The sequence below is a fragment of the Malus domestica genome, chromosome 05, assembly GCF_042453785.1.
Source record: "Malus domestica chromosome 05, GDT2T_hap1".
NCBI lineage: Eukaryota > Viridiplantae > Streptophyta > Magnoliopsida > Rosales > Rosaceae > Malus > Malus domestica.
In genome coordinates this window covers 12584901-12599246 of record NC_091665.1, presented here as the reverse complement: position 1 = coordinate 12599246, position 14346 = coordinate 12584901, and the positions used below count along the sequence as shown (strand labels likewise).

The window sequence follows — 14346 nt, the reverse complement described above, 5'->3', positions numbered from 1 at the left end:
TAACACCATTAACTTCAAGAAGGGTATCAGGATCCAATGGAATGTGATTTACTGTGAGGAACTCGGGAGCGGAATCATCGATCTCACATTTGCTAATTCTAACATAAAAGACTCTTACATCAAGCCAGGGTAGTGACACCTTGGATTGTCTCGCAACCATGTGGCCGTTTGATGCCTCATACAGATTACCCATGATCCTAAATGTTTCAATTTTCCTCGATCAAATCCTCCTTCCACCTCACTACCGCAGTGGAGCTCTAAGCATAAGGGACCTGCATGCATATCAATGAAATCAAATTAAACCGATAAGAACAGATACTACACTTGAATTCTTATTAGCCGAAAGTCCGAGAAAGGTAAAATGAAATCAAATCAAAGCAAAATAAGAACAGAACCATCCTAAAAGCAAGTTTTTCTGCAAGAACTCAACTGAGGATCAAGCAGCTATTGATTACAGAGCATGAGGAGCAGGAATAAGAAAACTAACCAAACCGAAAACAAAGGGATAAAATCATAAGAGAAAGGATAAGATGGGGAAAGAATATTGGAGAAAATAAGAAGAAAAAAACCACGAGTCTTGAAAATATTAGAGAAAATGGAGAAATTGTTAGCCTTATAAGGTTATACAATTAAAACACAAACGAAGAGTGACTGACCTGATTCCAATGGTAGTTACCGAAGATGCAGTAGCCATGCAAGCAAGACGTCATCGATAAAACTCCAATCTTTATGTTTGCCGTGACAAACAGAAACACCAACTCTTCTGTAAACTCCTAGCTTTATGACAATGCTCTATGGAAAGCCTTAGTTGTCGTGTCTAGGGTTAGCAGGGACCGGTGTTTATATACTAGCCAAAAAGTCTTAGATTCCGTCCATAAGGGAAAACTAAAACTCTCATTTCTTGGCTCTCAAGTAAAATATCATAATCATATATTATTAAGGATTCCATCAATCCTATTTCCAATATAAGACACCTTATATAGGATTGATATCTTTAAGAGATCAAATCACAATTAATATTATTCTCCAATATTACATTCCTATTACATATAGTAGACCACTTAAAGGTTGATTTATATTGGATAAATCCAACATTCTCCCACTTGGTCTACAAAATGTAATATTCATGTTTATACTTGAGATTGGAGACTAATGTCACTTTAGTGGCCATGTAACAGTGATTACATCTCGTCCTTAATGCAGCTTCTGTCAAATGCATTTCTTAACATGGAACTAACAAGGTTGTAGAGTTGACACAACCCAGAACCTTCATAATCACACATGCTAAGATCCTCATTTACATGAAACACAAATTATGATCAAGAGATGAAACTTTAAAATTAAACTTTAAATTAACCAAAATGTCTTACTTTATATCATCTCAGGTCCACCTTATTGTAACTCACAAGTTACACTTTATGCTTCTTCGAAGCCTTAAATCTGCCAATGCATATATCCTTCATCTAATGAAACCACCATAACCTGCAAGTGTGAATACATCTCCAAAACAATCATGCATCACTTTCATTAGATCAATAATAATACAAACAATGTTTGTAGCCAACGGACACAACTGAAAATACCAAATAGGCACATGTCCAAGTAAAATATCGCAAAAAAACTTCATAAAACAAATTAATTCAACACTTGTGAGCAAGATGAATTAATATGTTTTTGACACTGATCTATGTACCATACCAGTTACTTTCATAATGATTTCCAACACCTGCGGGCAAGATGGAAATCCTCACAACTGAGGTAGTGCACAAACCATGCCATGCCATTTAATATGCAATTGAATAACAACTTGATATCTGATATATATTTCATCAGATAATTGACTAGCACACAAAAAATGTGACTTAATGAATCCAACTGGAGATTAAATTGAATACATGGATTCTATACATAGCTTATAGGTCATCTGCAAATGTAAGGCATTACTAACACGAAACTCAAACTCCCATTGATCTGCAACATCATTGCTTAATTTGCAAATCAATACATAAATCATACTTTTGAAAATATGCCTTTGGGAATAGCCTTACTTAGTCAATGGATGCATATTACCTCCATAAGAAAGGTACAACTAAGCATGAAAGCATTCACTGCTATTACACAAAACATGCATCCAACAACCATCTTATATGTATTAATAAGTCCACATTTATGCTAAGTCCTTATGAGCCCCAAAACAAATGATCAACTCAGAAATCCAAATGATTGCAAGTAACAGAAAAATGTACGCATATACCAAGTATCCACTCGTGCAATTTAAACATATTATGGATATTCGAGTAACCCAAATTCATGGAAGATAGAATAATGCTTTAATAGATTCATGCAAGTCCACTTAGTGCTCAAAATTTTAGAACAACTCCCACTAAGTTTTCAGAGGTTATACTTGCAAATAAGTTAATGAGTGTGAAGCCCAATTTTCGTTCACTAATTCTCCCACTTGGGCAAACACTCGTTAATATATTTTTTCAAATATGTACCTAAAGAAAATGTCTTTATATATTAGACATAATAAAATAGACATCACAACCAACATAAAGTTGTCAAACATAATTTCAGCAATGAGTTACACTTACTTTAGAATTTATCATAATTAATTTACAAGCTTGATTGCTACCAAATTTATATTGATCAAAATAGACATACTAATCTTCATAAAATAGAAATACAGAGCCATTTTGGGTCAAAATAGTAGTCTAAAGTCACGTCTCAAAAAACATCACAATCTGCCAGTAAAAACTGTCTATACGAGCATGGGTTACTAGTAAATTCACCGTAATTAACATACATGGCAGAAAATTACGAAAATTTTCAGACACATAGTAGACATTTATATGTTGAACATATCCAAAATTCAGGTCATTTGGTGATCATTAGACGTGTCATTCACCCGATTTAAATCAAGACACGCAATCTGCCAGAAACAATTATGTGCATCTATCATGAATTTATATATCCATAACAAATTCAATTTCATATCATTTCAATTTCGATGTCCAAAAGAAACTTTAGTAGTCAAATTTCATCCTCTAAACCGACATCATAATTCAAATTGAAAAGATTTACAAGCATAAGACTTAAACAATGCATACCTTAGCAATCATTGATTAACCTTCATGGGTCCAATACTTTGCATCAACAAGTCTCATAAAGAGACAAAATACATTATGATGCAACCGATTTCCATGCCTTCAAACCACAACCTTTTATGGGCTCATTGTGGAAATATTTGTCACTAATGGCATGGAACTTTATCCCAATAAACTTCATGAAACTAAATTAATTTACACCTGTAGGCAAGAAAATTATCTAGTTTCTAGTACTAGATTTTATGTCACAAAAGTTCCTTCATGAAAAACTTCAACACCTGTAGGCAAGATGAAGGTTTTCACAACTTCTATGAAATAAAACTCATACTATGCCATCTTAATTAAACTAAAAGAAGTAATCCACACCTGTAGGCAAGAAGATTATCCCTTTTATTCTAATTAAGATGCAAAGTTGACCGAAGTAACTCAAAAACATAGTCCCATTGCAAACTAAGCCGTTGCGTCTTGCTTAGTTGAAAAGGCATTGGTCAACTCCGCCCTGAAACAATACAAGAAGTCACATGGATTAATTAACTCTAAGTGACAAAATTATGATAACCTGATTCGAGCTTTGAGTTTTTGCCAACAAATGGCACTAATTCCTTCATGACTCCCTTTGACATCAAATTAATCTCAAAAATACCTGACAACATACTTGAAAGAGATTAATCACATATAGAACAAGTTTTATTCCACCACAAGAATGTCAAAACTTATCATTATGGAGTCAATTACTCAATGGAAATACTTTATGTAATGGGAAAGAACAATACATTCCTTTAATTTAAAAACTAAATTGCTCAAATGTTTTCTTAAGTCAAACGGGTTCCTTTTCTTTTGTACATTTCTTTTCGTAGTACAAGGCTCCTAAATCATTAGTATCAAAATCGTGCATTAGCCTTGTAAATACCAAATTAAACAAAGGAACTACCAAAATTCTTTTCTTTCAAAAGAAACATCTCCAATACATGCCATACATTAGGCTTGTATAAGTTTCTTTTCTTCTCCCCTTATGACACATAAAAATTACTAATCAAAGTACTGTTTAAATTCTTTAGGAATAGGAAAAACCACAAACAATAATACATGTTTGAAAATTCATGCTTATTAGTTAAGCCACATACTTTGAATGAAATACATACCTTATGCCTTCATATGTTCACTACTTCTTTATAAACATATATAATCACATGACCACCATAATTCTCATATAAGAATAAATAGAATACAAATGAGAAGTGTCACATAAATACTGCAAACCTCATTCATCTGTATACTGTACTTGTTCTTGCCACCGAATGCTTTCTGTCACTCTCAGTCAATCCACAAGTTATGCATCAATTTCATAGTTAACTAGTCACGTACAATTGAATGACTTTTGAGATAAGAAAGCAAATTGTAGACAAACTTGATTGATTAGTCATGCATATTTCTTGTGCTATTAATGGCATAAAAGTTCATTCACATCTCGTGAAAATTAGCGAAAACAACACTACAATTCACTATAGTCCAAAACCCATGGCAATATTAAAAATATGTTATCTCATGCTTGAACCAAATTAGCCATACAAGCAACACTATACATGCCATTTGCTTAACAATATTAAAATTTTGGTTTAAGCAAATTAGTTACAATTTATCATATGCTACGGTCATGGAGGACATTGTGTCACCTTACACATCTTTGAAACATATCCGTGATGCTATAAATGCAATAACAAAAATTGCCAAAATTTATATTGACCTGCTTTCAAATATAGACATATATAAACTTAGCATATGCATTCCTGCAACACAACTGTAATATATGTTACCACAATCATATATATAGGCACAAATCATATACCAATAATAGTATTGAGACATCTAAAAGTGAACAATTCCGTTACCAACATTCCGAAAGATGTCAAGCAATATTTGAACTGTTACGCCTCTTTCTTAATTCTAAGAATTAGGTTGCAGTCAAAATTGGGTTCTGAATAATTAGTTGGTTATGCTAGTACGAAAACTCTTTGATGCCACCAAAACAAGGAACCAAAAACATAATATTCCAAGTAATAAGGAGATGTCACGGCATATGTAAGTTATGCAGGAACCAAATAATCACCTTTTAAATCCACCACAAAATCTTGTCAGCAATTAAGACCAAGGGAAAAGATTACACCAAAAACCCAAAATCCGAATTGAGTCGATGAAACACAATGCTCTGCTTTGGCAGAGGTCGGCTTGCTAAATTGAGAGGCCGCATCACTTTTCCAGTGTAAATGTGTATTTGCATATGCTTACAAAATTGACAAAGACATCCGTAGTACATGGTTAAACATTCCAACCAAAAACATCAACTTTAAAATAGAAAATCTGAAATATGCCATGGTTTCCAGTCATAGTTAATCCAATGAACTAACTAATCAATTTTCTTTAACATCCCCTTATCAGAACTATTGGTGGTAATCAAATTTGACTAATCAAATAAAAATTACATGCTCTTGCTTGATCAAAATATTAGCAATCTCCAGACTTTGGTGGTTCGACCCAAACATATTTTATGCAATAAAGATGCCTGATCAAAAACTATCAACTAAACCATATTGTCTGCAATTAAAATAGGTATAGTTTAAAAAACTGTTGGGATTTGAAGCTTATTCCATATTTGGATCATCACCATTATTTTAATTTTATACTTCAACACGGTTTATATATATACTTCTCCGCATGCGGCATGCCACTATTATAGTATTGATACACGATTTGCTGGTATTCTTGATAAAGTTTCCCAGATTCATCATGCCATAAGATTATTAAAATTCTTGACTAAAACCGAATGGTTATATAACCTATTAACAATCATCAATTGTACCAATTGAAACAACATGGTGGTGTTGCCAAGTATATGCAATCATAACATGGATTAAAAATGCAGCTCATAAAAATATTATATAGTCCAACCTAAACCTAATAGGTTTTAATCATATAACCAGTGGCTCTGATACCAATTGTTAGCCTTATAAGGTTATACAATTAAAACACAAACGAAGAGTGACTGACCTGATTCCAATGGTAGTTACCGAAGATGCAGTAGCCATGCAAGCAAGACGTCATCGATAAAACTCCAATCTTTATGTTTGCCGTGACAAACAGAAACACCAACTCTTCTGTAAACTCCTAGCTTTATGACAATGCTCTATGGGAAGCCTTAGTTGTCGTGTCTAGGGTTAGCAGGGACCGGTGTTTATATACTAGCCAAAAAATCTTAGATTCCGTCCATAAGGGAAAACTAAAACTCTCATTTCTTGGCTCTCAAGTAAAATATCATAATCATATATTATTAAGAATTCCATCAATCCTATTTCCAATATAAGACACCTTATATAGGATTAGGATTGATATCTTTAAGAGATCAAATCACAATTAACATTATTCTCCAATATTACATTCCTATTACATATAGTAGACCACTTAAAGGTTTATTTATATTGGATAAATCCAACAGAAATTCTTTGGATCTCAGGTTAGTTAAAAATCACATCGAAATCAAAATGAGATTCATAAAAAAAGATGCAGATGCAGATGCAGACAAAGCCAAAGGATTGAACTTTGACAACTTACAAGCAGAGCAATAAAGCTAAAAGCTGCTTTTTTTCGACTCCAAAATGATGAACAGAATTAATACAAGCCTAAAATTCACTTAAAAAAAAGTAGTAAACCCAATAAAACTGGTCAATCAGCCTGCAAAAGCAAAACTAGTGACCATACTTCCCAGATCCCAACAAAACGAACAGACCAGTTACCAGATCCGCCTATCATCGTCGGCATAACCATAAAAAAGATCATTAAAAAAGCGACATGTGATAAACGACATACTTCCCACGCCATGTAATAAGCAGACAAACTGTGCGTACCCACTAATCACCAACACTAATTTCATACAGGAAAACTCACCACTCACCACAAATATCTTAATATTATATGCTCCCCTACAAATACACAGAAATTAGTGGGCAGGCAAAGCAAATCAAAAGGTCATCGAATCAGGACGAAACCCAACTTCTCAAATTTGAGAAACAACAATGGGTTTCTCTTTATTTTTTACTTTTGTAATTGAGGATTTGGGATTTCAGAAGATATGAATTTCTTGTTTTGTTTATTACAGGTGGGGTCGCACTGTATTGGATATTCCCCGGATGATCATCAGATCTTATCCTGGAAGATTAAGAGAGAGAGATAGCATGCAAGTTCGTTCACGAAGCCAACGTAATCATAGGGACGTCCAAAACTTTATTTTATTATCCGTGAATCTATTGGAGGATCTACAATATCCGGCAAACCATAGGGCCTTTGGATTTCCACATATTTTTCTTTCAAAGTTTCACTGAGAAAAACTTACATGATCCAAATGTTGCCACGACAGTATTTCGCGTCAATAAAATAAAAATACGTTTAAGTCTTTGCCAAATGTTTTTATTTTACTAGCACGGAATGCCACATGATGATATTCCTGTATCAAGTAAGCTATTCTCAGTTTATAGAGAGGTGTTACAAAATGCGGCACAATAATATGATCTCCCAACATTACAAAAGCAAGTTTTACCACACAATTGAGCATGTCGCGTTTTGCCTTACATGACATGTTGCTTTGTAACATGTATGCTAATATCTTTAATTTTTGGGAAATACTCCAAAATGGGACAATTTCTTAATCTTGGGACAAAAATAAGACAAACCAACTACGCACACCATACACAAAACCGAAATTACTAAAATACCCACATATAAATGGGTTATTTCCTTTAATTTTTTTTATTTCTTTCTCTCTACTCTCTCTCTCCCTTCCTCTCTCTCCTCTCACTTTCTCCCTCACACATTTTCTCCCCTTATGCACACATGGTGCAGTGTCATCCCGACCAACACCGTCCAAATCGAAGCCACCACCAATTTCATATTGTCCTCACGATTCCAAAACACCTAGCCTCACGAATCACATCCTCGATTGTTGGGATCAAAACTCAAATAGGCCGCGAGTTTCCAGGCCATTTTTCGGCAACCCGGCATACTACCGAGGCTCAAGACCACCCTCACTAGACTTGCATCGAGCGTGGGAACAAAGCATAGTCATTAAATGATGGTGTTTTTTTGGATGATTTTTTTTTCAAGATTTGCTCATTGTATGTACACGACATGCACATGATATACTCACAGATCTGAGCCAACCAAAAAATTCAGAGCTCACAGCTCTCTTTTTGAAATAAAAATAAATGACATCATCACTTGTGACATCACCATCATATACACTATATGCACACCACATGCACATCATATGTACAGTACATGCATATGATATGCACAGAACTAGAGATCAAGTAACGAGCTTCTTTTCGCATTAATAAGAAACTTTAACAGCAACCTATTGGTATAGTGGATATAATAAAAACATAATTGTTACGTATATATGGTTACAGTGGCAGTTTGAAAAGTCTTGTTACGTACATCAATCACTACTTAATCGTGCACGTGGAAAACATGATACTTGTTGTCCTTATTTCATGGATACACATGATCCTTAGCATCCTCTAAGCTTTTTCTTAATATTATTTTTTTCGCCGAGGCCAACTAGGTTGTGTTGGAAGTATGCCCACAAAGCCACTCATTTGATGTAATAGCTTTTGGAATACTTAATGTATTAAACTATTATATGTTTAATGAAGGGCAAAGCTTATTGTTAATCACTATTTATTGTATCATGTGTTTAAGCAATAAGGGAATCCAAGGAATGTATTTGATCTAAGAGATAAGTGATTTAAGTAAGTTAGATTAACGAGACCTTTCTCTTATGCTCATTCCTAAAACGTTCCTAGCCATAGGATTGCCAATTGGGCATTGACAATCCGCTAAGGTTAGTATGTGTTATGTTAACTCAAGCGTGAGTATGACTAGTCTCAAGTCATTTAGTGTTGGACACTAAGACAAACACGTAGGTGCTTGAAAGAGTAATCGAGTACACTGAACAACGATCAAAAGGGAGTTCGAACGTACATGTCATGTAAGAACTCGTAGGTTGCAATATGCAAATTAGTCCTTTGACCTGAGGCATCATAGATGTCTAATGGTTAGGTCCTTGATCTTTGATCATGTCAAAGGCATTCCATCGAGAGTGTCCACGGCATTGTTGGGGTCAAGCTATCTAGTCATGTAGGCATATGAATGCACAACAAGGGATCTCTAACCTTCCATAGTGGAAGGAGAATACTCTAAGATATGATTAAGGAGTCTTTGGCCAAAGCATATGAATATGACTTAGGAAGTGTGTTCCAAATCATATTCAATTGAATCATATAGATAAGTATTACATTGGATAGCAGACATGAAACAAACTATCACTCAAACAATGTGATTAAGAGTATTGTATTAGAGAAGGACTGTATTGCATTGAAATTGTAACTGGATAGGTTCTCCAACCAATTCTATTTAGCTTGGGTAGCCATGACATGCTGTTAGGTGTCACTCATGGTTTGTGGAAGCCCTGAAGATTAGCAAACACTAATCTTCAACAAAGGGAGAATTGAAATGTTGTTTCAATTCACAATCGATCGTTAAAAGTAACAATCGCCCACTGCCTCGCTAATTGGAACCTAATGGATCGTACACCGAGTAAGGATGAAAGTGAAGAAATATAAATGAGATGGATAAGCAATTAAATGGTTTAATTGAGAATGGTCAAGATTAATTAATTAGTTAATTAATTTTACGAAAGGTTCGTATTGGGCTTTTAAGTTGGTTTTGGGTTTCGGGGCCCAAAAGTGTTTTGGCCCACAAAGCCCATTATGTTTAAGTTGTATGACAACTAAAACAAAATGGGCAATTAGCCCAATAACAAAGACAAGGCCGGCCATAAGGGTGAGTGGATGCAAACTTGAATTAATTACAAGTTTGCCACTCAAATGTGATGTAGTATAAAGTTAACTTTATAGCTATTTTCTCATTAGGGTTTTCTTTAAGGTAAAGAGGTGAAACATTATTCTCTCTTTTTCTACAAGGAGGCCGGCCACATAGTGAAGAAATAGCTAGCAATCTTTTCTTCTCTAAGTCATCCATTTCATCTTCACACCTCATCCTTGGTGTGGAGACTTAGAGACGCCAAACCTTTGGTGTTTTTGGAGATCCTTTCCTTACATCCTCAAGGAGCAAAGGAGCACAAAAAGGGAAGGAAATCACAAGGAAGATCCAAGGAACTAGGAGGTGACTTGAAGGCCCTCCACTTGGGTGAATCCCTTGTGTAAACAAGGATGAGCTTCAAGGGTAACAAATCTCTAAATCTTACCTTCTCTTTAATGTTGTTAAAGAGTCTTATGGTTCACCATTCACTAGGCTTTGAAAGTCATGGGTTTTTTTTGAATTGTTTTTGAATGCATGCCTACTTTAATGTATTAATAGTTTGCATATGTGTTCAAATATTCTCACATGTTCTTAGCTAGGACAAAATTTTTCCTTCAAGTGGTATCAGAGCCTAGGTCTAGTTTATGGTGAATCCTTTTGGGTTTTGTGATTTTCATGATTTGTGATTTAAATGTTGTAAATGTTACAAGCTTTGTTCTTGCTTTTGAATATAAATTTTGCTTGAAAATTTAGCATCTCAAATGTTGTAGATGTAGTTCATTTAAGCATGAAAATTGGAACTAAAATTTGGTGCCATGTATGTTGGGAAATTCGGCCAAATCCAAATGGTGGATTTTTGGGTTCATGTTTGTCTTGTTAAAAGAGTTTTAAAGTGACTTTTGAAACCCCTAAGTACCCTAGGATATTAACCCTCTTTTGTGTTGTGAAAATTTGAGTTTTAATGAGTGAAAACATTCATGGAGCTCTTATGAGTTTCCATGTGTGTTCTTCAATGTTCTTGATATTCTTACCAAGAACAAAAAGGGTTTAGAATTTTGATTCAAAGTGTTTGGTGTTTTTCATAAAGTTTTGGTTTATTTTTTATGGGTGATGGATTATTGGGGAGGATGATAAATGCTATTAATGTTTCACAAAACATTTTTCTTACAACCCATCCCATTCACCTTTATCCTCACCCACCTATTCCACTTGCATATTCCACTTGCATGCACCACTTGCATAAAACCCTTTCACACTCCTTTTTCACTCTAAAACCGGCCAACCCCAAGTGGGGGGTGATTTTGGGCCTTTTATGCAATTACATAAAGTTTTGATACTTTTGTGTTTTTGTATTTTGGCCCAAAAGTTTACGTTTTTACGTTAAGGCCCAAAAACTCTAAAGGACAAATTGTTTTGTTCCTTTATTGATGTTTTTATTATTGTTAAAATTTTGGGTTCTAATTGTAATTACATGAAGTTGTGGACTTTTGTGTTTTTACAAAGTGACCCCAAAAATTTATGTTTATTAAATAATGGCCCAATTGTTGAGGTAATTGTTTTTGGCCCAAATAAGATGAGAACAAAATGGTTTTGTCTCTTTAATGAGAATTGGATTTTCATTTCAATTAGTTCCATTTAAATCAATTCTATGAATCCGAAAACCAATTGTTTAAGTTGCTTTCTTAGTTAATGTGATTGATTAAGAAAAGGGTGATTATGAACCAAAGGCCTCGATAATTGAGCTATGTGATTGGCCGCTTTACATTATGAATGTTTGGGTTTAGTAGTTTAGATTTGAATGTAATTTGATTAGTTCAAATTTGTTGTAAAAGGGCATAAGTCCTTCTCTCTATTTCATGTATTCCTTTTTGTTTATATGTATGCAAATTGGAATAGTTGGGTCCAACGCCCAATAGGAAATAACGGTTTAATTAGATTAAACGCGTAAATAAAATCAACAACTATCTACCTTAAACCCAAGGTCCAACACAAGGCTTGTGTTGGATCAAATCAAACGGTTCATAATCATCCTAAGACCTAATATGACTATATAGTCCATATGAGGATGCAAAGCATTCGTTAGTAGTTCCATATAGTCTCACTTGTTTCATCGAAATAGTGGGAGTATTATTTACTACTAATTCATATTAACTTGGACCAATGGTTGTGATGGGCCCAAGTTCTTTTAATAAGATTAAAATAAAATTGATGTAGCCCAACACTACTCCCTCAACAAAACGAATATTAAGTTGATAAGCGAGAGATGTTTTGAACATCTCTTCGTAGGCCTTCCACCATGATGGGCTCTAATCGGTTGTGACTCCTACAACGGCTTCACCTTATCATGGGGGAGTTCAAAGTATGTGCTTACATTCAGGAGGAGTCCATATATACATACATGATGTAGTGAGGTAGGCAACGAGGATGGCCGACATCATATCATTGTGAGGCTATTCTTGAACCCCTACACGAACTAGTATGGTGGGAATAACTTAACTAAGTGCAATGGTGCCGACATCATATCATTGTGAGGCATCATTCTCTAGAGGCCAAATTAGATGGGTAATTACAAGAGTTGTAAATGACTAAAGCGTTATTCTCTCATCATTATTTTTGCTAACCAACATCGTATTATCGTGAGGTAGGCTTGGTAATGGTGAGTCTCCCATACCCCGCTAAGAGTTCAACACAACTCTCGAATTCCATTGAGGGATGTGGAATTTGCCAAAAATAGTGGGTGGTACTATTTGATTTAAGACCCAATCAAGTAGTTTTAAAACAACAATCTAATACGATTTCTGTTATGTTATGTAGTTAACGACATGCCTAAAATTACACCCACCATTATACTTGACAAAAGGGGCCTTAGGGGCCAACGTTTCTTTGCTTGGTATCGCCACATTGAGAATGTCTCAAAGGTGAAAGACATATTGTATGTGCTTAAGCAATCCCCTCCTCATGTACCTCCTACGAAACTAGCTTCAAAGAAGGAGTGTCAAAATTATGATAGACACCATGAGGATGACTTACAAGCCAAATGCTTAATCCTCACTTCACTTAGTGAGGAGCTTAAGAAGCTACATGAGCACATGGACATTGCGCAATAAGGAGATGATTGTGCGAGTTGGGAATGGCACTAAGATCTCTGCTAAAGCGATAGGCACCTACATGCTTAAACTGCCCTCTGGGGAAGTCTTGGAACTTAAAAATTGTTTATATTTTCCTTCATGTATAAAGAATTTGATTTCTATCTCTAAGCTTTTACGAGATGGGCACTGAGTATTGTTTGACAAAATGAGTTGCACTTTATACTTGAACGGTCGTATTATCTCTCATGGTAATATGATAGAGGGACCTTTTCACCTAGAGACAAGTAGTGGGATGCACTGTATTGAAAGCGGGAATACCTCAAAACCCAAAAGGGCTAGAGAAGAAGTTAACCAAGAAAAGATGTGGCATCTTAAACTTGGACATGTGAACCTTGATAAGATTCGCAAGATGTCGAAAGACGGATATTTCCGCCCATTAGGTAATGACCAAATGGGTACTTGTGAATGTTGCTTAAAAGGGAAGATGACCAAATCTCCATTCACTGGGAAATGAGAGCGTGCCACTGAAATTCTAGGGTTAATCCACACTGACGTATGTGGACCTATGTCTACTACGTCGAGAGGATGCTTCTCCTACTATATCACATTCACCGACGATCACTCTCGGTTTGGCTATGTGTATCTTATGAAGTACAAGTCAGAATCCTTTGAAAGGTTCAAAGAATTCAAGAATGAAGTTGAGAAGCAAACTGGGAAACAGATAAAGATCCTAAGATCAGATCGAGGGGGAGAGTATCTAAGTAGCGAGTTCCTAGATTATCTCAAAGAGTGTGGAATAATATCACAGTGGACTCCACCGGGAACTCCACAACTTAATGGAGTTTCTGAAAGGAGAAATCGAACCTTGATGAACATGGTTCGTTCTATGATGAGTTCCGCCGATCTACCAGTAACATTCTGGGGATACGCTTTATATACAGCAGCTTACTTGCTTAATAGAGTACCTTCCAAGTCAGTTTCACAGACGCCCTATGAGATATGGCATGGAAGAAAGCCAAGTCTCAACCCGAAGGTTTCGTGTCCAAGTTTGAAAAGGCTAAGGTATGCAAGTTTCAAAGGTCCATTTATGGACTTAAGCAAGCCTCAAGGAGCTGGAACATTCGTTTCGATACTGAAATCAAAACGTTTGGTTTTACTCAAAACGAAGACGACAATTGTGTTTATCAAAAAGTCGTCGGGGATGCAGTGGTATTCCTAGTGTTATATGTAGATGACATATTACTATTCGGGAATGAAACTGTAGTGCTTTCTTCTGTAAA

General features: G+C 35.3%; 1 long non-coding RNA gene across 1 annotated transcript; it reads right to left on the bottom strand.

The window, feature by feature from the left end:
- Positions 1–210: 210 nt before the first annotated feature.
- On the bottom strand, positions 211–7202 carry LOC139196391 (uncharacterized). The gene is made up of 2 exons (XR_011581232.1): positions 7054–7202; positions 211–272 (listed from the first exon to the last, which is right to left on the bottom strand). It is a non-coding gene; the product is annotated as an uncharacterized lncRNA (long non-coding RNA).
- Between the last annotated feature and the right edge of the window lie 7144 nt (positions 7203–14346).